Consider the following 22,975-nt stretch of genomic DNA (forward strand, 5'->3'; position numbering starts at 1 on the left):
GGTCAGTGGAAAGAGCCGGGCTTGGGAATCAGAGGTCACAGGTTCAAATCCCGACTCTGCCACTTGTCAGCTGTGTGACTTTGGGCAAGTCACTTCGCTTCTCTGGGCCTCAGTTCCCTCATGGGGATTAATAATAATAATAATAATGATGATGTTGGTATTTGTTAAGCGCTTACTATGTGCAGAGCACTGTTCTAAGCACTGGGGTAGATACAGGGTAATCAGGTTGTCCCATGTGAAGCTCACAGTTAATCCCCATTTTACAGAGGAGGGAACTGAGGCACAGAGAAGTTAAATGACTTGCCCACCGTCACGCAGCTGCCAAGTGGCAGAGCCGGGATGTGAACCCATGACCTCTGACTCCCAAGCCCATGCTCTTTCCACTGAGCCACGCTGCTTCTCCAGTGTGAGAAGACTGTGAGCCCCACGTGGGACAACCTGATCACCTTGTAGCCCCCCAGCGCTTAGAACAGTGCTTTGCACATAGTAAGTGCTTAACAAATACCAGCATTATTATTATTATTATAGTAAGCGCTCAATAAATGCGGTGGAATGAATGAATGAATACACTACAACAAGAAACAGTGACAGTCCCTGCAGAGCGCTGGACCGAGCGCTTGGGAGAGGACAATTCGGCAACAAAGAGAGACAATCCCTGCCCACAGTGGGCTCACAGTCTGGAACTTCTCTGTGCCTCAGTTACCTCATCTGTAAAATGGGGATTAAAACTGTGAGCCCCACGTGGGACAACCTGATCACCTTGTATCCCCCAGCGCTTAGAACAGTGTTTTGCACATAGTAAGCGCTTAACAAATACCACAATTTTTAGAAGGGGTGGGGGACCAGGGACTGCCAAAGAGCAGGGGCAGGGGGCTGAGGGGGAGAGGAAGAGGAAGAGGAGGAAGAGAGGAGGAGGAGGAATGGGAGGAGAGCGGGGCCCACCTCCACACGCCCACTTCTTCAAGGATCATCTTTTGTTTTGGCTGGTTCCTCCTTGCCTTCCTTTCCTCTTCCCTTTCCTCATTCCTTCGGTCGTATCGATTGAGCGCTTACTGTGTGCAGAGCACTGGACTAAGCACTTGGAAAGTACAATTCAGCAACAAAGAGAGACAATCCCTGCCCACAACGGGCTCACAGTCTAGAAGGGGCGGGGGACCAGGGAGGGCTTTTTGGGCCTGCCCCTCATGGGGTCGGTGATCAAGCAGGGTCGGGGGATGAGGGGGACCAGGAGATGAGGAGGAGGAGGAGAAGGGAAGGAGCCCGGCTGGGCTGGACTCAGGCAGAAGGAAGAGGAGGAGGAAGAGGAGGAATGGGAGGAGAGCGGGGCCCTCCTGGGAATGGGAATGAATGAATGAAGCGCTGAGGTGGATACAAGGTGATCAGGTTGTCCCACGTGGGGCTCACAGTCTTCATCCCCATTTTACAGATGAGGTCACTGAGGCCCAGAGAAGTGAAGTGACCTGCCCAAAGTCACACAGCTGACAAGCGGCGGAGCCGGGATTAGAACCCTGTTTTGGCTGGCTCCTCCTTGCCTTCCCTTTCTCTTCCCCTTCCTCTTCCCTTTCCTCGTTCATTCAATTGTATTGATTGAGTGCTTACTGGGTGCAGAGCACTGTACTAAGCGCTTGGGAAAGTACAATACAACAATAAATAGTGACATTTCCTGCAGAGGACTGTACTAAGCGCTTGGGAGAGGACAATTCAGCGACAAAGACAATCTCTGCCCACACCAGGCTCACAGTCTAGAAGGGGTGGGAGCCCAGGGAAAGCTTTCTGGACCTGCCCCTCGGGGGGTTGGCCAAAGGGCAGGACCAGGGGGCTGAGGGGGACCAGGAGAAGAGGAGGAGGAGGAGGAGGAGGAGGAGGAGGAGGAGAAGGAGGAGAAGAGAAGGAGCCCGGCTGGGTTGGACTCGGGTGGGAGGAGGAGGAAGAGGAATGGGAGGAGGAGGAGGAATGGGAGGAGAGCGGGGCCCCGCCACACACACCCACTTCTTCATGGACGGCCTTTTGTTCCGGCTGGCTCCTCCTTGCTTTCCCTTCCTCTTCCCCTTCCTCTTTCCTTTACTCATTAATTCAATTGTATTGATTAAGTGCTTACTGGGCGCAGAGCACTGTACTAAGCGCTTGGGAAAGTACTCTACAACAGTGAACAGTGGCATTTCCTACAAGCTCACGATCTTCCCCTTCCCATTCTTCATTTATTCAATCGTAGTGATTAAGCACTTACCGGGTGAAGGTCACCGTACTAATCGCTTGGTAAAGTATGACCCATTCAATCATATTTATTCAATCATATTTATTGAGCACTTACTGTGTGCAGAGCACCGTAGTAGGCGCTGGGGAAAGTACAGTACAACAATAAACAGTGGCATTCCCTACTCACAATGAGCTCACGATCTTCCCCTTCCCATTCTTCATTCATTCAGTCATATTGATTAAGCACTTACTGGGTGCAGGTCACGATACTAATCACTTGGTATGACCCATTCAATCATATTTATTCAATTGTATTTATTGAGTGCTTACTGTGTGCAGAGCGCTGTAGTAGGCGCTTGGGAAAGTTCAATAAAACAATAAACGGTGGCATTCCCTACTCACAGTGAGCTCAGGATCTTCCCCTTCCCATTCATTCATTCATTCATTCATTCATTCATTCATTCAATCATATCGATTAAGCACTTACTGGGTGCAGGTCACATCGATTAAGCACTTACTGGGTGCAGGTCACCGTACTAATCACTTGGTAAAGTATGACCCATTCAATCGTATTTATTCAATCGTATTTATTGAGCACTTACTATGTGCAGAGCACTGTAGTAGGCACTGGGGAAGTACAATAAAATAATAAACAGTAACATTCCCTGCTCACAATGAGGAAGGGAGAAATGAATGAATGAATCTTCCTCTTTCCCTTCCAATTCATTTATTCATTCCATCGTATTGATTGAGCACTTACTGTGTGCAGAGCACTGTACTAAGTGCTCGGGAAAGTGCAATACAACAAGAAACAGTGATATTCCCTGCCTACAATGAGCTCACAGTCTTCCTCTTTCCCTTCCCCTTCATTCATTCATTCAATCATATTTATTAAGCATTGACTGTGTGCAGAGCACTGTACTAAGTGCTTGGGAAAGCACAATACAACAATGCTGCTGGGCAGGGATTGTCTTTATTTGTTACCGAATTGTAGTTTCCAAGCGTTTAGTCCAGTGCTCTGCACACAGTAAGTGCTCAATAAATAATAATAATAATGTTGGTATTTGTTAAGTACTTGACAAAAGAGTGCTTAAAAGAGGGCTTAACACATAGTTAGCGCTTAACAAATTCCATTAAAAAATATTCCTCTGAGTTTATTGCACTAACAACATTTCCAACACTGTGATATTTTTACTACAAAATTTAGTGTATGATGTGTAATTCATTCATTCAATTGTATTTATTGAGTGCTTAGTGTGCAGAGCACTGTACTAAGCGCTTAGCACTGTACTAAGCATTTAGCACGGTAATAATAGTAATTGTGGTGGATACAAAATAATCAGGTCAGACACAGTCCCTGTCCCTCATGGAGCTCACAGTTTAGGTGGGGGAGAAGGGGTGTAGTGTCCCCATTTTACAGATAAAAAAATTGAGGTACAGAGAAGTAAAGTGACTTATGCAAGTTTGACACCAGGCAGGTGAAAAAAGCGTGGCCTATTGGATAGACAACGGGGCTGGGAGTTAGAAGGATCCAGGTTCTAATTACAGCTTGCCAATTGTCTGCTGTGAGACCTTGGACAAGTCACGTAACTTCTTTGTGCCTCAGTTACCCCATCTGTAAAACGGGATTAATACCGAGAGCCCCATGTGGGATATGGGCTGTGTCTGACCTGATTAAGCAGAAGCACACAAGAAGCAGCGTGGCTCAGTGGAAAGAGCCCGGGCTTGGGAGTCAGAGGTTGTGGGTTCTAATCGTGGCTCCCCCACTAGTCTGCTGTGTGACACTGGGCAAGTCACTTCTCTCTGCCTCAGTGACCTCATCTGTAAAAATGGGGATTAAAAAATGTGAGCCCCACGTGGGACAACCTGATTACCCTGTATCTCCCCCAGTGCTTAGAACAGTGCTCAGCACATAGTAAGCACTTAACAAATACCATAATTATTATTACTATTATTATTAGCTTGGTCATTCATGTCATTCATTCATTCAATCGTATTTACTGAGCTCTTACTGTGTGCAAAGCCCTGTACTAAGCCCTTAGAAGAATATGATACAGCAACAAACAGACACATTCCCTACCCACTGCAAGCTCACAGTCAACAGCGGGAGACAGACATTAAAATAAATAAATAAATTACAGAAAAATATATGCTTAGTAATCATTATAGGAATAATCATGGTACTTGTTAAGCGCTTACTATGTGGGAAGCACTGTTCTAAGCGCTGGGGTAGACACAGATTAATAATGATAATTATGGTAATTGTTAAGCACTTACTATGTGCCAGGCACTGTACTAAGTGCTAGAGTGGATAAGAACAAATTGAGTTGGACACAGTCTGTCCCACGTGGAGCTCAAGAGTCTCAATCCCCATTTTACAGATGAGGTAACTGAGGTCCAGAGAAGTAAAGTGACTTGCCCAAGGTCCCACAGCAGACATGTGTTAGAGCCAGGACTAGAACCCAGGTCCTTCTGACTCCTGGGCCGATGATCTATCCACCAAACCACGCTCAGTGCCGGGCACACAATACATAACGGCTTAACAAATACCATTAAAAAAAAGGGGGTTGGTGATAGGATTAGAACCCAAGTCCTCTGATTCCCAGGCTTGGGCTCTTTCCACTAGGCCTCGCCGCTTCTCTGGTGTGCTTTATGAGTCCTGCTGTTGGTCCAGTGCTCTTCCACTGCTCTGGAAATCAGGAGGAGTGGGCTGATGGAGTTCCGCTTCAGCTGATAGCTGGCTAACGTAGGTAAAGACGGCACGTGCACTTCGCAGCGTGCTGCGCCTTACCCGCCTACTCACTGTGCGCACTCTGTGACCCGGTGGGGACGTGACTGGTAGCCCCGTGCAAGCCGTCAGCACTATAATCAATTCCTCTGGGCAACTTCTCCTCCCTAAAATCTTAGGATTTAGGAAGCTCGTCCATCCTTCTTGACAGAAAACTGGGCCATCCTCTGCTTTTAACAAGATGTCTGCCACTTAGATTTTATACAAAATAAATGGGTTCTCATTTTGAGGCTGCTGAGTTGCAGCGATACCAATCGCAAATGCTCTATCTCTCCAATTATTCCAAAACATCACCCTCGGATACTTGGAAGCAAGACAGAATGTGACACACTTCCTTACATTGGACATTCAGATTCTATTTGACTTGCCCACACTTGGATTTTGAATTCTGCCCAAATGATTTGCTCAACCTCTTTTTAGATATCTTAGACTCCGACACCACGGGAAATTCGAAACGGACTGAATGCCTCTCTGTGCTCTCCTTTGAGGGACTCAGCCCCATCCCGGGATGGGAGGAGTTTACCACTACTGGAAGAGAAGACAATCTCCTCCAAGAACGTATGATAATAATAATAATCGTATTTGTTAAGTGTTTACTCTGGATGAGACACTGTAGTAAGCCCTGGGGTAGATACAAGATAATCAGGGCAGACACCATCCCTGTCCCATATGGAGCTCATAATCAGCGTGGCTTAGTGGAAAGAACCCAGGCTAGGGAGTCAGAGGTTGTGGGTTCTAATCCCAGCTCCTTGGGCAAGTCACTTCACTTCTCTGTGCCTCAGTTACCTCATCTGTAAAAATGGGGATTTAAAAATGTGAGGCCCACGTGGGACAATCTGATTACCCTGTATCTACCCCAGCGCTTAGAACAGTGCAGTGTTCTGCACATAGTAAGCGCTTAACAAATACCATTATTATTATTATTATTATTAATCTAAGGGGAAAGGAGAACAAGAATTTAATCCCCATTCAATAGCTGAGGAAATGGACACACTAGAAGTTAAGTGACTTGCTCAAGGTGACACAGCAGGAAAGTGGCAGAGCTAGGATTGGAACTCAGATCTTCTGACTTTTAGGACTGGGTTTTTTTCACCCAGCTGCACCGGGAAGTATATGCAAAACCCAGTCCAAATGGGCTTTGTAGCTTTGACTTTGGCTTCATTTCCCTCATTCCTCCTGACAGACCTATTTTGAAAGAATTTTAAAGCACCTTGCTCTGATCCTTCTGATATTTCAAATTCAAATTTGCCTTGTTGTCTGACAATATAAAATTAAACATCCACTAAAATGGCTTGTAAAATTTGTCTTTGAAAAATCTCATTGGCAGAAATTTCAAGTTCTGACTTTTTTAAGGGTCTCTTAAAACTGTTTTTAAAATTTATTTTTTGGAAAGAGGCATTTTCAGTGCTTCACATATATTTTTCTTGAGGTTAAAAAATAAAATGTTCACCAAATACAATGTTACCTTGAGCATCTTTCCACCAGACAAGAGGACTGAATTGTCTAAAGAAACAAAAAAATCCCCATTTCAATTGCTTTACCGTTTGGTCTATCACAGACAGAGTTTCTGAAAATCCTTTATTAGAAAAAAAGGCCAATGTTTCATATATGATCTTTCATATGCCTTTGAATGAGAGAATCTCTCAGCAAGATGTATTCAAAAAACTATGATTCAAACTGTGTTCTCCCGTTATAAAGAGGTCCGCTAAACATTTTCGAAGCAATTTATTCAGCTGTCATTTAGTTGCAAACAATGTGAACGCTTAATCTATTGACTTGAAATTGAGACAGAGGGGAGAAGGTGTTCGAAAATTTTCAAACAGATTCACTCGCTGCAGAGAAAGACGTTTCCTTTCTTCTAGTATTAACAATAGACATTTTAGAACTACAAAATCCACAGGTATCAACAAAAAATATCTACAGGGTTTTGCTGCGATCCACTCAGGTGCCCAACTTTGTGTGAGATCCAGTTAAATTAAAATAAGTACATGAGACCGTAAGCTCGTTGTAGGCGGGAATGGGTCTGCTGATTCTGTTGTATTGTGCTCTTCCAAGTGCTTAGATGTGCTCTGTCAATACAACTGATTGATCGATTGAAAATTGGGGACTTTGAAGTCAGATATCATTTCATTGGACTGAAACAAGCGTGTCCTAGTGGAAAGAGCAAGAAATTGGAAACTGAACAACCGGCTGGCTGGAATCTCGGCAAGTCATTTGACCTCTTTGTACCTCTGTTCCTCATTTGCGAAATAATAATGGAGATGAGATCCACCACTTCCCCTGCCTCCTTGGCTCTGGTGGGGAAGCTTTTGTGTCTAATCTCATTCATTCATTCATTCATTCAATCGTCTTTATTGAGCGCTTACTGTGTGCAGAGCACCGGACTAAGCGCTTGGAAAGTACAATTCAGCCACAAATAGAGACAATCCCTACCCAACAACAGGCTCAAAGTCTAGAAGGGGGGGAGACAGACAACGAAACAAAACAAAACAATTACACAGGCGTCAATAACATCAATATAAATAAATAGAATTATAGATATGTACACATCATTAATAAAATGAATAGAATAATAAATATGTACATAAATACACAAGTACTGTGGGACAGGGAGGGGGATAGAGCAGAGGGAGGGAGTCGGGGAGATGGGGCAGGGAGGAGGAGCGGGGGGAAGGGAGGCTTAGTCTGGAAAAGCCTCCTGGAGGAGGTGAGCTTTCAGTAGGAAGCTATTATCCTTGTATCCTCTCCAGCGCTTAGCTCAGTGGTTGGCCAACAATATGAAAAATAATAATTATTATTATTGCACTTGTTAAGCACTTTCTATTTGCCAAGCACTGTTCTAAGTGCTGGAGTAGATACAAGCTAATCAGGTTGGACAGAGTTCCTGTTCCACAAGGGGCTCACATTCTTAATCCCCATTTCACAGGTGTGGGGATTGAGGCCCAGAGACTAATAATAATAATCATGGTGTTTGTTAAACACTTATTATGTGCCAGGCACTGTACTAAGTGCTGGGGTGGATACAAGCAAATTGGGTTGGACACAGGCCCTGTCCCACATGAGGCTCACAGTCTCAATCCCCATTTTACGTATGAGGGAATTGAGGCCCAGAGAAGTTAAATGACTTGCCCAAGGTCACACAGCAAACTTGTGGCAGAGCCAGGATTAGAACCCATGGCCTTCTGCCTCTCAGGCCAATGCACTACCTATTATGCCATGCTGCTTCCCCTCCCAGGAGAATGGGGTGAATTACCAAGCACTTGGTTACCTGGTCTGTAAAATGGGGATTGAGATTATGAGCCCACGTGGGACAAGGATTGTGTCCAATTTGATTTGCTTGTATCCACCCCAGTGCTTAGTACAGTGCTTGACACATAGTAAGTGCTTAACAAATACTTCAGTTATTATTATTACTATTGTTTGGAGCTCATTCCCCTACAAATCTGACTGATTGCCCCTCTCCTAGCGTTCCTAGAATTCCATCTCTCCAACAAGCTTTTTCCAATTCACACCCATCAGGCCAAATCAAATTGACCTAACAGTGCCTTCCAGCATTTATGTATTTATGTATGCCTCTTTTTTTGCTAAGGGTATTTGTTTAGCTCTTAATTTGTGCCAGACACTGTTCTAAGCACTGGGGGTGTGGGGTGATGAGGTGTCTAGATACAAGCTAATCAGGTTAGATACAATCCATGCCCCACTTGGGGCATAGAGTCATTTTACAGATGAATAACTGAGGCTCAGAAAAGTTAAGTGTTTTGACCAAGGTCACACAGCAGACAAATTGTGCTTTCCTTATATCAAGATGTATGTTAGAGAAGCAGCGTGGCTCAGTGGAAAGTGCACGGGCTTTGGAGTCAGGACTCATGAGTTCGAATCCCAGCTCTGCCACTTGTCAGCTGTGTGACTGTGGGCAAGTCACTTACCTTCTCTGTGCCTCAGTTCCCTCATCTGTAAAATGAGGATTAAGACTGTGAGCCCCACGTGGGACAACCTGATTCCCCTATGTCTACCCCAGCGCTTAGAACAGTGCTCTGCACATAGTAAGCGCTTAACAAATACCAACATTATTATGTTCAATTGTACAACCAATTATTTATTCTTATGGTTCTATTTATAGATATGTGATGTGTGTTGTCCTCATTAGATTATAAACTCCTTGTGGGCCAGGAACATGTTCCAGGAATCCACTGTACTTTCCTAGGCACTTTGTACAATCACTTTGCACCCAGAGAGCTCTCAATAATTACCACTACTGCAGCCACTCAGAACTTTGTGAATACAAATAGTTTTATTTGTACATTTACGATAGGTTGTATGTTTATGGAAATAGGGTTTTCTAGAGCTGTGTACTCATTTGGAACCGGTTTAGTTTTTCCATCTTTTTTTCCTCCTCCGTAAATTGAATTAAACTTCTGTCTCAGTTCTGAGTGTTTGGAAAGTGTCTGGAGGTGCGGTGAATATTCCTCAGGCCCCTCTCCTGATAACTGACTTATCGGCTCTTACTAATTACCACAGAGAGAGTAAGTAATTGCAGTGCATTGACTTGGGATTATGACCCAAGATTTCTTAAAGAGCTCAGAATCCCACCAAGAATTTTATGCCATGATTTGCTACAAACTAATATCAAAGGCGAGGTAAGAAACGGCTCTAGGTGAATAGCTGTGTAAATTCATTCATTTGATCACATTTATTGAGAGCTTACTGTCTGCAGAGCAATGTACTAAGCACTTTGAGAGTACATTTTAACAATAAATAGACACATTCCCAGCCTGCAATGAGCGCACAGCCTGGGTATTTGCTAAGGGCTTACTATGTGCCAAGCACTGTTCTGAGCGCTGGGGTAGATACAGGGTAATCAGGTGGTCCCACATGGGGCTCACAGCTTTTAATGCCTATTTTACAGATGAGGCAACTGAGACACAGAGAAGTTAAGTGGCTTGCCCAAGGTCATACAGCAGACAAATGGCAGAGGCGGATTAGAACCCATGTCCTCTGACTCCCAAGCCCGTGGTCTTTCCTGAGCCAAGCTGCTTCCCTACGCTTCCTTATGGTCATGCTATTTGGTCGGGTTCTGCGCTATTTTTCCTGGGTGGCAACAGAAAGCGACATCTTGTAGTGGAGACAGCATAGGCCTGGGAGTCAGAAGATCCATGGTTCTAATCCCGACTTCAACACTTGTCTGCTGTTAGACAAGTCACTTCACTTCTCTGTGCCTCAGGTACCTCATCTGTAAAAAATGGGGATTAAGAGCGTGAACCCAATGTGGGACAGGGACTGTGTCCAACTTGATTAACTTGTATCTTCAGCGCTTAGAACGGTGCTTGGTACATAGTAAACACTTAACAAGTACCATAATTATTATCATTACTATAAGGAACCACAGACCGAAAGGACGAGGAAGTCTCGGGGCCTCCTCTTGGTCCTCTTTCTTCTTTTCCTACTTCTTCTCTGCCTCCACTCCCCCAACCGTGGCTAGCCTGATCCCTTTGGACGACGGATGGGAGCTTCTGGAGGCAAAGCTCGATAGTTTTTACCGCTTGGTGGATGGATAGGTGGAAATTGGATATACTGCGGGGCTGGACGGAAGGACCAGTTCTGGCGCTGATTGCTGGTCCTAGTTGCTTCTGGCCACTGCCACGGCCACCTGCTGCTTGCCGTGACCACAACCCGGCTTGGGTGGTGGGAGCAGAACCGCTAAGGCCTTGTCTCATGCTGCCGAGGCGTCTCCGACCCATAGCGACTCCGTGGTCGCATCTCTCCCAGAACGCCCCACCTCCGTCTGCATCGTTCTGGTCGTGGATCCGTGGAGTTTTCTTGCTAAAAATACGAAAGCCGTTTGCCATTATCTTCTTCCGCGCAGTAAACGAGTCTCTGCCCTCGACTCTCTCCCACGCCGCTGCTGCCTGGCGCAGGTGAGTTTTGACTTGAAGCAGATTGCCTTCCACTTGCTAGCCACTGCCCAAGCTAGACTGCTTGACTCCCCCTCCCGTAGTCGAGACCGGTGGAGTACAGGAAACTCTCCAGTTGAGACCCTGAGAGGGCATAAGATGTGAGACTTAGAAAAATCTTAACACTTTCTCACATTAAAAAAAAATTAAAGGGATTGCTTAGGTGAATAATCAACAACATCTAAGGCGAGATATGTTCACTGAACTTTCCTAGACAAGAATGTTGGATAGAAATATTTCAGGTGCTAATTGCTCCTTTGAGCTACCTCTCTATAACTATTAACTTTCAAAACCTTTTTTCTGTTCTCAGCTTTTGATGTGGCCAAGGATCTTCAGATACAGCCATTTTTGAGTGACACATTTGTCAACTGTTACCGACCTTTTGCCCTAGATGTTGGAGTAATGATATATGTGATCTGAATTTTGGTTTCTCATATGTCCCATGTGATTTGCACGTAAAGCAGCATAATTTTCTGACTGTAAGGAATTTGAATTTCACTCATTTAGCTCAGTTTTTGGAGAGTGAAACTATCAAAGTTTTAGGAAAAAACAAAGCAGAAAAATGATATTTGCCATGTTTCCTGTACATATGTGATGTATAGAGTCCTAGTCAGAAGGAAGTATTGATAAAAAAGGTCTTAAGATATTTCTGGAGGGGATCTGAAATATACCGGTCAGGATTTTTCATGCATTCACTCCTCCCTACACGTGCTGTGTTGATGTATTCTCGTTGATGGAAATGGCTTATGGAGCCATCGTTTGAGATTCCGTAAGTGGCAAAATGTGATATTCAGCACTCGTTGATTTTCTCCTCTCTTACATGGCCCTTATGTTAGAAATTACCTGAAGCGGGCAAGTGAAGTAAAGCATGGAGAATAAAGGTGGTATCCAACAGCTCCAGTCACAGTTCATTGCAGGTCTCTTTTTTTCTCCAGTTCTACTCGTTTTAGTGCTCCAAGTCTGTAAGTTCATTTGACAGACTCAATTTGAATTTGGTTGAGGAAGTTGCAGATAGAATTAGTTTAATGTGGCCACAGCAAGAATCATAGAATTAACGTTTATTATGGAGCTTCAGGGAGTAATTTACTCTGCCCCTTGTCAGCTGTGTGACTGTGGGCAAGTCACTTTACTTATCTGTGCCTCAGTTCCCTCATCTGTAAAATGGGGATGAAGACTGTGAGCCTCACATGGGACAACCTCATTCCCCTGTATCTACCCCAGCGCTTAGAACAGTGCTCTGCACGTAGTAAGCGCTTAACAAATACCAACATTATTATTATTATTAATTTAGTCTGTTCGGCTACTATCAGATAGCATTCCACTTATTCCATTCCACACATATGACTGTATCTTTCCTAATATTAGAGACTTACTGGGAATTACCTATCTCAGTAACTAACAATCTTTAAGTCCAAAAGTTCCTATATAATAATAATAATAATTATGGTATTTGTTAAACACTATGTCCCAGGCACTGTACTAAGCACAGAAAAGCTGCATGATCTAGTGGATAGAGTACAGGCCTGGGAGTCAGAAGGCCTTGGGTTCTAATCCTGGCTCTGCCACTTGTTTGCTGTGTGACCTTGGGCAAGTCATTTCACTTTTCTGAGCCTCAGTTCCCTCATGTTTTAAATGGGATTAGGACTGTGAGCTCCACATGGGGCCGGGATGGTGACTGACCCAATTTGCTGGTATCTACCTCAGCACTTAGTACAGTGCCTGGCAAAAAGTAAGAGCATGACAAATGTCTTTATTACTATTATTATTATTCTTACTGATTAATTGAAACCTTCTTATTGCATTTTTAAGCCCATTTCCTCTTTTTCTGGCTTGAGGGAACTTGAAGGCAGCTAATCACTGTCTTCCTCAAAATATTTTTTTCTTATTTTGGAAGTGGAAAAAGCCAGAAATCTTGTCTACTTGCCGACTCAGGGGCTGAGTCTGTACAAGGACTTTTAAAACATTATTTTTAACAGTGGAAAAAGAACCGGAATCCGTATGGGGCAAGTGGAGTGATAGATTCTACTCTAACATTAAGGAGAAAGACCCTTTGTAGGCAAAACCAATGTTTTTGGAAGGCCATGCCTGATTATCTTGTATCTACCTCATCACTTTGTACAGTGTCTGGCACATAGTAAGCACTTAACAAGTTCCATTAAAAAAAGGCAATGCTGTCTAAATTTGCAGAGAGAGGGAAAGGAAAGAAGAACAGTGACAGATATTGTTTCACACCCTGCCCAAGTCAATCAGCCATTTTTAATGGGCACTTATGGTATAATAATAATGATAATAATGATGATGGTATTTGTTAAACACTTACTATATGCCAAGCACTGCTCAAAGTACCAGGATAGATTCAAATTAATCAGGGTGTCCCACGTAGGGCTCACAGTCTTAATCCCTATTTTTACAGATGAGGTAACTGAGGCACAGAGAAGTTAAGTGACTTGCCCAGAGTCACACAGCTGACAAGGGGCAGAACAGGGATTAGAACCCATGACCTCTGACTCCCAAGCCCGGGCTCTTGCCACTAAGCCATGCTGCTTCTCGCTATGCTAAGAGCACATGCAGCGCACTGTACTAAGTGGATGGGAGACTCGATATAACAGAGTTGTAATAATAATGATGGCATTTGTTTAGGGCTTACTATGTGCCAAGCACTGTTCTAAAAGCTGGGTAGGCGTGTCCCCCGCCCACAGTGAACTTACTATCCCTCTCCAGTTGGGAGTCTATTGCCCTAAGCAAAGAAAGTAGCTACTTCCCTAGAGAAAGCAAAGAGGCCTTTTCTTCTGTGGTCTCACAAAGGTGAGCTGAGCAGTCAGATAACAAATATAAAGAACCATTCTTTATAAATCCCGACTAGAGAAGATGGAACACCACACCAGCAGGCAACACCAGCCAGTCAGGAGCGTACAAATAGAAAGAGTTTCAAGGAAAATAAAACCCACCTGTGTGACTGCCCCCTGATGCTTTTCACTAAAGCAACATAAATGACAACAAAAATCACTCGATGTTCACTTGGAGAAGCAGCGTGGTACAGTGGAAAGAGCCCGGGCTTGGGAGTCAGAGTTCATGGGTTCGAATTCTAACTCCGCCGCTTGCCAGCTGTGTGACTTTGGGCAAGTCACTTAACTTCTCTGTGCCTCAGTTACCTCATCTGTAAAATGGGGACTAAAAACTGTGAGCCCCACATGGGACAACCTGATCACCTTGTTTCCCCCAGCGCTTAGAACAGTGCTTTGCACATAGTAAGCACTTAACAAATACTCCCATTTTCTAAATACTCCTTTCTTTGGGTCGAAAACTAGGCAGAAAACATTGGAAACGCTGAGAAACAGGTGCATTGTGAATTTTTTTCACACAAACGTTGATTTCGCACTCTATGGATCCACCACCAGAAGGATTGCAGGTGGAGGTGAGGCATTCTGGGAGAGATGTGTCCATGGTGTCGCTAAGGGGCGGAGATAATAATAATAATAATGTTGGTATTTGTTAAGCGCTTACTACGTGCAGAGCACTGTTCTAAGCGCTGGGGGAGATACAGGGTAATCAGGTTGTCCCACGTGAGGCTCACAGTCTTAATCCCCTTTCTACAGATGAGGTCACTGAGGCCCAGAGAAGTGAAGTGACTTGCCCACAGTCACATAGCTGACAAGTGGCAGAGCGGGCATTCGAACCCATGACCTCTGGCTCCCAAGCCCAGGCTCTTTCCACTGATTCGACGGCATAAGACAATCCGAACTAGAGTCTTAAAGACATCGTGATCTTTCTGTGTGATGGGGAATTCCATCGACTTCCACAAAGAGCTACAAAACCACCCTGACCGTTTTGTCCTTAAAATGATATTTTTGTTAAAATTTAATGGTCTAAAGTGCTTACTTTATGCCTAGTACCAGGATCGATACAAGATAATCAGGTGTGACACAGTCCTGGTCCTACATGGGCCTCACAGTCTAAGTAGGAGGGTGTAGGATTTACTCCCCGTTTTACAGATGAGGAAACAGAAGCACAGAGAAGTTAAGTGACTTGTTTGAGGTCACACAGCACAGTAGTGGCGGAACTGAGATTGGAAGCCATGTCTTCTGACTCCCAAGCCTGTGCTGTTTCCTCTAAGCCACACTGCTTACTTAATTCATACATTACCATATTTAGGGATTTGAGGGGGATACGGAGGTTTTATTTTTATAACTCAATCCATTATTTTTTTTTTAAAAACCCAACAAACTTGCACTTCATATCACTGATCTCTTCCTGATTCAGTTTAACATTTGCATAGTGTTATTTCTACAGTTAATCATTAAGCATTTTGATTGTTTAAACAGTGATTAACACCCAAACATTGAGAGAGACAACTGGTTTTAGTATCGTACTCTCAATTTTAATATATTTGATGTATTTTGAATGGTCCAAGAAAAATCAAGGTGTATCGAGCTTATTTACGATCTTGGGCAAAGCAACAGAGGGGCAGTAAGTTTTCTGTGTCTCTGAATACCATTCATTTTCCATGTCCATATCTAACGTGTGCAATGATTTAACTATTAAAAGGAACTAGTAAAAGCCAATGTAACACTAGCATGCTCAGTATTCTAAATTTAGACAAGGAACAAAAATGTTAATTCCAAACTAATTATTCTCCAAGTTAACCAAACAGTAATTACTAGTTGACAGTTTTGTTTTAGACTTTCATTTGATTGGGTTTAGTTCAAGAAGTGTGCTTTTAATCGAAGTTCAACAACTGAAAAAAAGGAATAACCTACTTTTCTGAAAGTCTCAGAAAAGTAATCTCTAGGTTTTTACCAATCACATGAACTTTCTTACCAAAATAAATGTTTCTTTTGTTCACGGAAAAAACAGTTGAACACAGCATATAACCATATCACAAACGACCATTTTTAAAGTCATTACTTATAAAACCAAAACATCCAATATGGTTCAAAGAAGAAAAGTACAAGCTAGTGAACTTTACTTTTCTCCTTGATTAACATTTTTAATTCGCATAACATTCAAATGGCAACAACCTGTTTCACAAATATTACTGTGTAAAATTTAAGGATTCAAACTTGAATTAATCTGGAGCAGAAAGTATATTCACAAACATAGCAAACTCTACATCTTTCTGTAGATTTGAAACTTTAAACTACTGAATAAATCTTTTTCGATGTGCTGGGGAAAAACTGGCAAATCAAATCAAGTACTTTTTATAAATCCAAGAGCAAATGAGAGCAAATATTACAGAGGATGTTGGAATCCAGAATTTTTTTAATGGAGTATCAACAACAGGTAATCAATCAATCAATGGTGTTTATTGAGCCTTTACTATGTGCAGAGCACTCTACTAAGCACTTGGAAGAGTACGCTGCGAGAGAATTAGCAGACATGTTCCCTGCCCATAAAAACCTTACAGTCCGAAGGCAGATGTTAATAAGAATAAACAAATTAAGGATAGTTTGTGATTTTGATAGCTCTCCAGGAAAGTCGACTTCTGAGTCTGCCACTTAATTTACTCATTTTATTTTTAGACCAATCTATATAATAATGATGTTGGTATTTGTTAAGCGCTTATTATGTGCAGAGCACTGTTCTAAGCTCTGGGGTAGATACAGGGTAATCAGGTTGTCCCACGTGAGGATCACAGTTAATCCCCATTTTACAGATGAGGTAACTGAGGCCCAAAGAAGTTAACTGACTTGCCCAGAGTCACAAAGCTGCCAAGTGGCAGAGTCGGGATTCAAACCCATGACCTCTGACTCCCAAGCCCGGCTCTTTCCACTGAGCCACGCTGCTTCTCTATATGTTATAGCAGATCATTCTGAAATACACTCAAAAGTGAAAACATAAAAAGCAACCCAAGAACTGTCACGAACTCATGGCAACTAGCCAGTGCACAATTTCCGGAGACAGATGCACAAAGAGCATTTTACCGCTACAATATTACTAATAGAGAAAAGTTAGTCCCGGTTGCTTTTCCTGGCCCAGGTATATACACTGAAAAACTTAAATCATTCAAGAGAAGGGATGAACGACTGGATGTCTGCCAAGCAGCAGGGCGAAATGGATAGAGCACGAGCCTGGGTGTCAGAAGGTCATGGGTTCTAATACCAGCTCTGTCACTGGGGTGTGGCCTTGGGCAAGTCACTTTACTTCTCTGTGCCTCCGTTACCTCATCTGTAAAATGGGGATTAAGATCGTGAGCCCCACGTGGGACTGGGACTGCGCCCAACCCAATTTGCTTGAATCCACCCCAGCTCTTAGTACAGGGTCTGGCACTAACAAATACCATAAGTATTATTATTATTATGTCATGAACCACTTTTGGGTACTACTGACTCTACCCATCCTCTAGAATGTAAGATACTTTCTTGGAAAAAAAAATTAAAAGGTATTTGTTAAACGCTTACTATGTGCCAGGCACAGTACTACGTTCTGGGATAGATTCAGGATAATCAGATTGGACACAGTCCATGTCCCACAAGGGACTCCCAGTCTTAATCCCTCATTTTACAGATGAGGTAACTGAGGCACAGAGAAGTGAAGTGACTTGTCCAATATCACGCAACAGACTTGTGGTAGAGCCGGGATTAGAATCCAGGTCCTTCGGACTCCCAGGCCTGTGCTCTATGCACTAATAATAATAATGTTGGTATTTGTTAAGCACTTACTCTGTGCAGAGCACTGTTCTAAGCGCTGGGGTAGATACAGGGTAATCAGGTTGTCCCACGTGAGGCTCACAGTCTTCATCCCCATTTTACAGATGAGGTCACTGAGGCCCAGAGAAGTGAAGTGACTTGCCCAGGGTCACACAGCTGATAAGCGGCAGAGCAGGGATTCGAACCCATGACCTCTGACTCCCAAGTCCAGGCTCTTTCCACTGAGCCACGCTGCTTCTCTAAGCCATGCTGCTACGTGATCCCTAGCCTTATTTTCTAACGCCCAGCTGCAGAAAGGCAGGGAAGAAGAGCAGTGGGGACATAGGTAGAGAGCCTAAAGAAGTAGTGTGGCTGAGGACACCATGCTTCCACTTTTTTGTTTGTAAGGTTTTTTTATGGTATTTGTTAACAGAGTAAGCGCTCAATAAATACGATTGAACGAATGAATGCTAAGAGCTTACTATATGCCAGCATTGTTCTAAGTGTTTACTTGTTAAACGCCTACTTCTCTATACTGTAAGCGTGTTATGGCCAGGGAATGTCTTTGCTAATTCTGTTGTACTGTCCCAAGCGCTTAGTACAGTGTTCTGCCATAGTAAGTGTTCAATAAATACCATAGATTGCTTGATCATGTGCCAGTCCCTGAACTAGGTGCTGGAGTAGGCAGAAGTTAATCAGGTTGGACACAGTCTCTGCCCCACATGGACTCACAATCTTTATCCCATTTTGCAGTGGAGGTAACTGAGGCGCAAAGAAGTGAAGTGTCTTGCCCAAGGTCGCACAGCCGCCAAGTGCTTGAGTTCTCACCCTTCCGACTCCTAGGCCCGTGCTCTATCCAACCAGGCCATGCTGCTTCTCTGCCTAATTTACCAACCTTCCTCTCGTCTCCCAATCTTTTTCCAACAGTCTGAAATTGCCTCTCACGGATCGCACTGAAGCTCCCTGGAACAGCACCCAGGAGGTTAAGAGAACAAGGTTGAGCTGCAGAAAGTTGGAAATGCTCTCCATTCACCAGGCTCTGTTGACACCAAACTCTCAGGTAGAGAGCCTCTGCTAAAATTGGTACAAGGCCAAATTCTGTGACCACTGGTTAAAGATGTCACGCTTCTACCCGTTGGAATTGTGGTTAGAATTTTCTACTGAAAAATACATCTAGGAAAAGTACCGCTTCCTCTTTGAAAACATGATGGGCATGACTTGGAGTATCGGTATATATAGGCTCACGTGTTTCTCCGGTGATCATTTTAGTAGAAACCTTCATTTTTGCCATTCTTCCACAAGGAACAAGTCATATGCTGAAGCCACACTGAAAACACTCCTGCCAATCAGAAAACCATAACAACTTGAGAAGCAGTGTGGAAAGATCAGGGGCTGGGGAGGTAGAAAGACCTGGGTTCTAGTCCCGGCTCCATCACTTGTCTGCTGTGTGACCTTAGGTAAGTCCCCTAACTTCTCTGGGCCTCAGTTACCTCACCTGTAAAATGGGGAATAAGACTGTGAGCCCTATGTGGGACGGGGACTGTGTCAACCTGATTAACTTGTATCTACCCCAACACTTAGTACAGTGCCTGACATTTAACAAATACCATAAAAAAATGGAATTTACAGTCTAGACGACTACAAACCAGACAGCCCTGCCTAATATGCAATAATCAGGAAAAGAGTGACTCTCCTTAAGTTGAAGATTTGGAAAGGTGGGGATACCAAGACACAATTTGGACAACCAACACATGCTGGAAGGGATAAACACATTATTTTCAAGAAAAAACACTCTTCACATGGATTTTCAGTTGGAATAGGGCTATTGAGACTCATCTGCAAATGTAGATATCATCTAACCTTCAGCAGAATCATCTTTGAAAATAAAGCACATTCAGGCCTTTCAAATAGAATATATATGCCTAATAGATAAGGATATATATAGACACACCTAATCCCATCATTTCACACACTATCATAATAATGCTACTAATAATTACGATGGTATTTGTTAAGTGCTTACTATGTACCAGACACTGTACTAAATGCTGTGGTGGATACAAGCAAATCAGGTTGTTCGCAAGTCCCTGTCCGACATGGGGCTGACGGTCTCAATCCCCATTTTACAGATCAGGTCACTGAGGCCCAGAGAAGTGGATATTGATATAGGCCTATATATTGATAGAGCTAGAGAGACAGAGGTGAGAGTATAGTATATGCAGAAAAAGAAAGGTATTAACATCACATTCTAATATCGATAGTCTTTTGAGATTTATAGTATTAGTGAAATAGCCGTATGTCATGTCCCCTTGCTGTTGAAATGTCACAGCCCCTGTAAGAAAAAATATTTGCATAGCATATGATGCATTTATGAAATCTATACCTTAAACAGACTTTACATATGGAAATCTGAGTTTTTCTACATTGTGACTTATGATTAGTTTATTCTTTGTAATCATATGTAAAGTGTTCAAAATAAAATAAATGAATAGGAAGAATTTCTGTGTACCATGTAGCAGATCATTTTCTCAAATTGTAAACTCTGATTAAAACTAACAACATGCTCGGATTAAGCAAATGTTCTTTTTCTTGCTAATAATTTTTTTGGAATTTTGAAGAGTTAGGACAGGACACACTTGTAGATCTTCGGTTTCAGTAGAACAGGCTAGCTTTGGAATAGGAGAATAAGGAAGCTCTCTGAATCAAAGACATTTTAGAAGTGGAATATTCTTAATCATCCAGTGTGTGGCTATTCTATTTTTAAAGGGTTTCCAAGATAACTATTCCTTAGCCTCTCTACAGAAGCCATTCCAATGTTTAATGATCTTCAGTGTTGGAAAATTTGAACCCAAATCCCTTGTGATTAGCTCTAAGGCTTATTCCTCTTGTTGGGGCCTGAGAGAACAAGTGGAATATTTAGTGAGCATACTCTGATCATCATCATGTATTTGCAGACTTTATGACTTTGAGGTCTTCGTTTGGAAAATTGATTAGATGATTTGAATTGCTCAGATCTGGGTTTTGGGAAGTTTTCTTGCTTGTGGTTTTTCCAGAAGGAACTGCAGTCTCTGGATGGCACAAGACCAGATGATACATTGTGAGTTTTTGCTCAATCTGGAGGGATGTAGCTCGCCGGTGAAAAGTGTTGAGGAGTAGAGAGACGTTTGTTGAACTTCAAGAAGATAATAATAACGATAGTAATTGTGGCTTTTGTTAAGTGCTTACTATGTGCCAGGCACTGTACTAAGCGCTGGGGTGGATACAAGCAAATCAGATTGGATGCAGTCCTTGTCCCACATGGGCCTCACTGTCTTAATCCCCTTTTTATAGCTCAGGTAACTGAGGCACAGAGAAGTGAACTGAATTGCTCAAGGCCACACAGCAGACCAGTAGTGGAGCCGGGATTAAAATTCGGGTCCTTCTGACTCCCAGGCCCATGGTCTATCCACTAGGCCATGCCGCTTCTTTATAAAACAAAACCCAAAAACTTGGTCTGATTCATTTTAAAGGGTAATTTTACATGAGAAGCAGTGTGGTTTAGTGGAAAGAGCCTGGGCTTGGAAGTCAGAGGTCATGGGTTCTAATCCCGGCTCCACCACTTGTCTGCTGTGTGAGCTTAGGCAAGTCGCTTAACTTCTTTGTGCCTCAGTTACCTCATCTGCAAAAATGGGGACTAAAAAATGTGAGCCCCACATGGGACAATCTGATTATCCTGTATCTACCCCAGAGCTTAGAACAGTGCTCTGCACCTAGTAAGCGTTTAACAAATACCATAATTATTACTATTAAATGATGAATAAATACAGTTCCCATGGAGCATTTCAACTCCCATTTTTTAATCAAAATATTGAATCATTTTCCACAACTCCCTACTTTTACTCTCTCACCTGCCCTCTCCCCACTAATCCCGGTTCTAATCCCGGCTCTGCTACTTGTCTGCTGTGTGGTCTTGGGCAAGTTACTTCAATTCTCTGTTCCTCAGTTACTTCATCAGTTACTTCATCTGTAAAGTGAGGATTAGGACTATGAGCCCCATGCAGGACAGGGACAGTGTCCAACCTGATTTGCTTCTATCCACCCCAGCGCTTAGTATAGTGTTTGGCATTTAGTAAGCGCCTAACAAATACCATATTATTTTTATTATTATTATCTGGGTTCTAATTCTGGCTCAGCTACGTTTCGGCTGTGGGACCTTGGACACTTCTCTGTGCCTCATTTATCCATCTGTAAAATTGGGACTAAATCCTACTCCCTCCTATTTAGACTGTGAGCCCCATGAGGGACAGGGATTGTGTTCAACCAGATTAACTTGTATCTACCCCAGCTCTTAATACTGTGCCTAACATATTCTAAGTGCTTAACACGTATCATTATTATTTTAAGGATGACAATGAGGTTCCAGGCTTCTGGGACAGGGAAGTCGGTGGTGTCGGCCCCTGAGAAGGAAAGGTTCAGAGGGAAAGCATTGCGGTTTGGAGGGAAAGATAAGGAGTTCTGTTTTAAGCAAGTTGAGTCTGAGGAGCCTGTGGGACATCAAAGTGAGATGTCCTGGGCGCGTGAAGAGATGCAGGATTGCATCTGATGAGGAGTCAGCCTTAGAGAGGGAGATTTGGGAGTCATTTACCTAGAGGTGGTAGCTGAAACTATGTGAGCAGATGAGCACCCCAAGAGTGTGTAGAAGAAGAGGATTAGGGAACCTAGAATGAGACGCTGGTGAAAAACCACGGTAAGACGAGAGGCAGAAGAGGAGCCAGTGAGCAAACCTGAGAAGGAACAATCTCCGAGGTAAAGGATGAGGACCAAGTTCGAATTGTTATCTAATGATAATAATAATATGGTACTTGTTAAGCACAAGCACTGGGGCAGACAGAAGTTAATCAGGTTGGACCCGATCTTGTCCCACATGGGGCTCACACTCTTAATCCCCATTTTACAGATGAGGTAACTGAGGCCCAGAGAAGTGAAGCAACTTGCCCAAGGTCACAGAGCAGACGTGGCGGAATGGTATTAGAACCCGGATCCTTCTGACTCTCAGGCCCGTGCTCTATCCACTAAGCCACGCTGCTTCTCAGTGCAGCCGATACTGCGTATCTGCGTAAAGGAATGCACTTCCTACTGAATTGAGTTCTCGTGACTTTTCGGTTCTCAGGAATTAGAGTTTTTCTCCGAGCCCAATCTCCTCCCCCAGGAATTGGAGGCTTTGGCTGAACCCCCTCCATTTTATTGTCTTCTCCCAAGTGCTTAGTACAGCGCTCACACACAGAACTGTTCTAAGCGCTGGGGTAGGTACAGGGTAATCAGGTTGTCCCACGTGAGGCTCACAGTTAATCCCCATTTTACAGATGAGGTAACTGAGGCCCAGAGAAGTTAAGTGACTTGCCCACAGTCACACAGCTGCCAAGTGGCGGAGGCGG

This window comes from Ornithorhynchus anatinus, chromosome 4, assembly GCF_004115215.2.
Source record: "Ornithorhynchus anatinus isolate Pmale09 chromosome 4, mOrnAna1.pri.v4, whole genome shotgun sequence".
Taxonomy (NCBI): Eukaryota; Metazoa; Chordata; class Mammalia; order Monotremata; family Ornithorhynchidae; genus Ornithorhynchus; species Ornithorhynchus anatinus.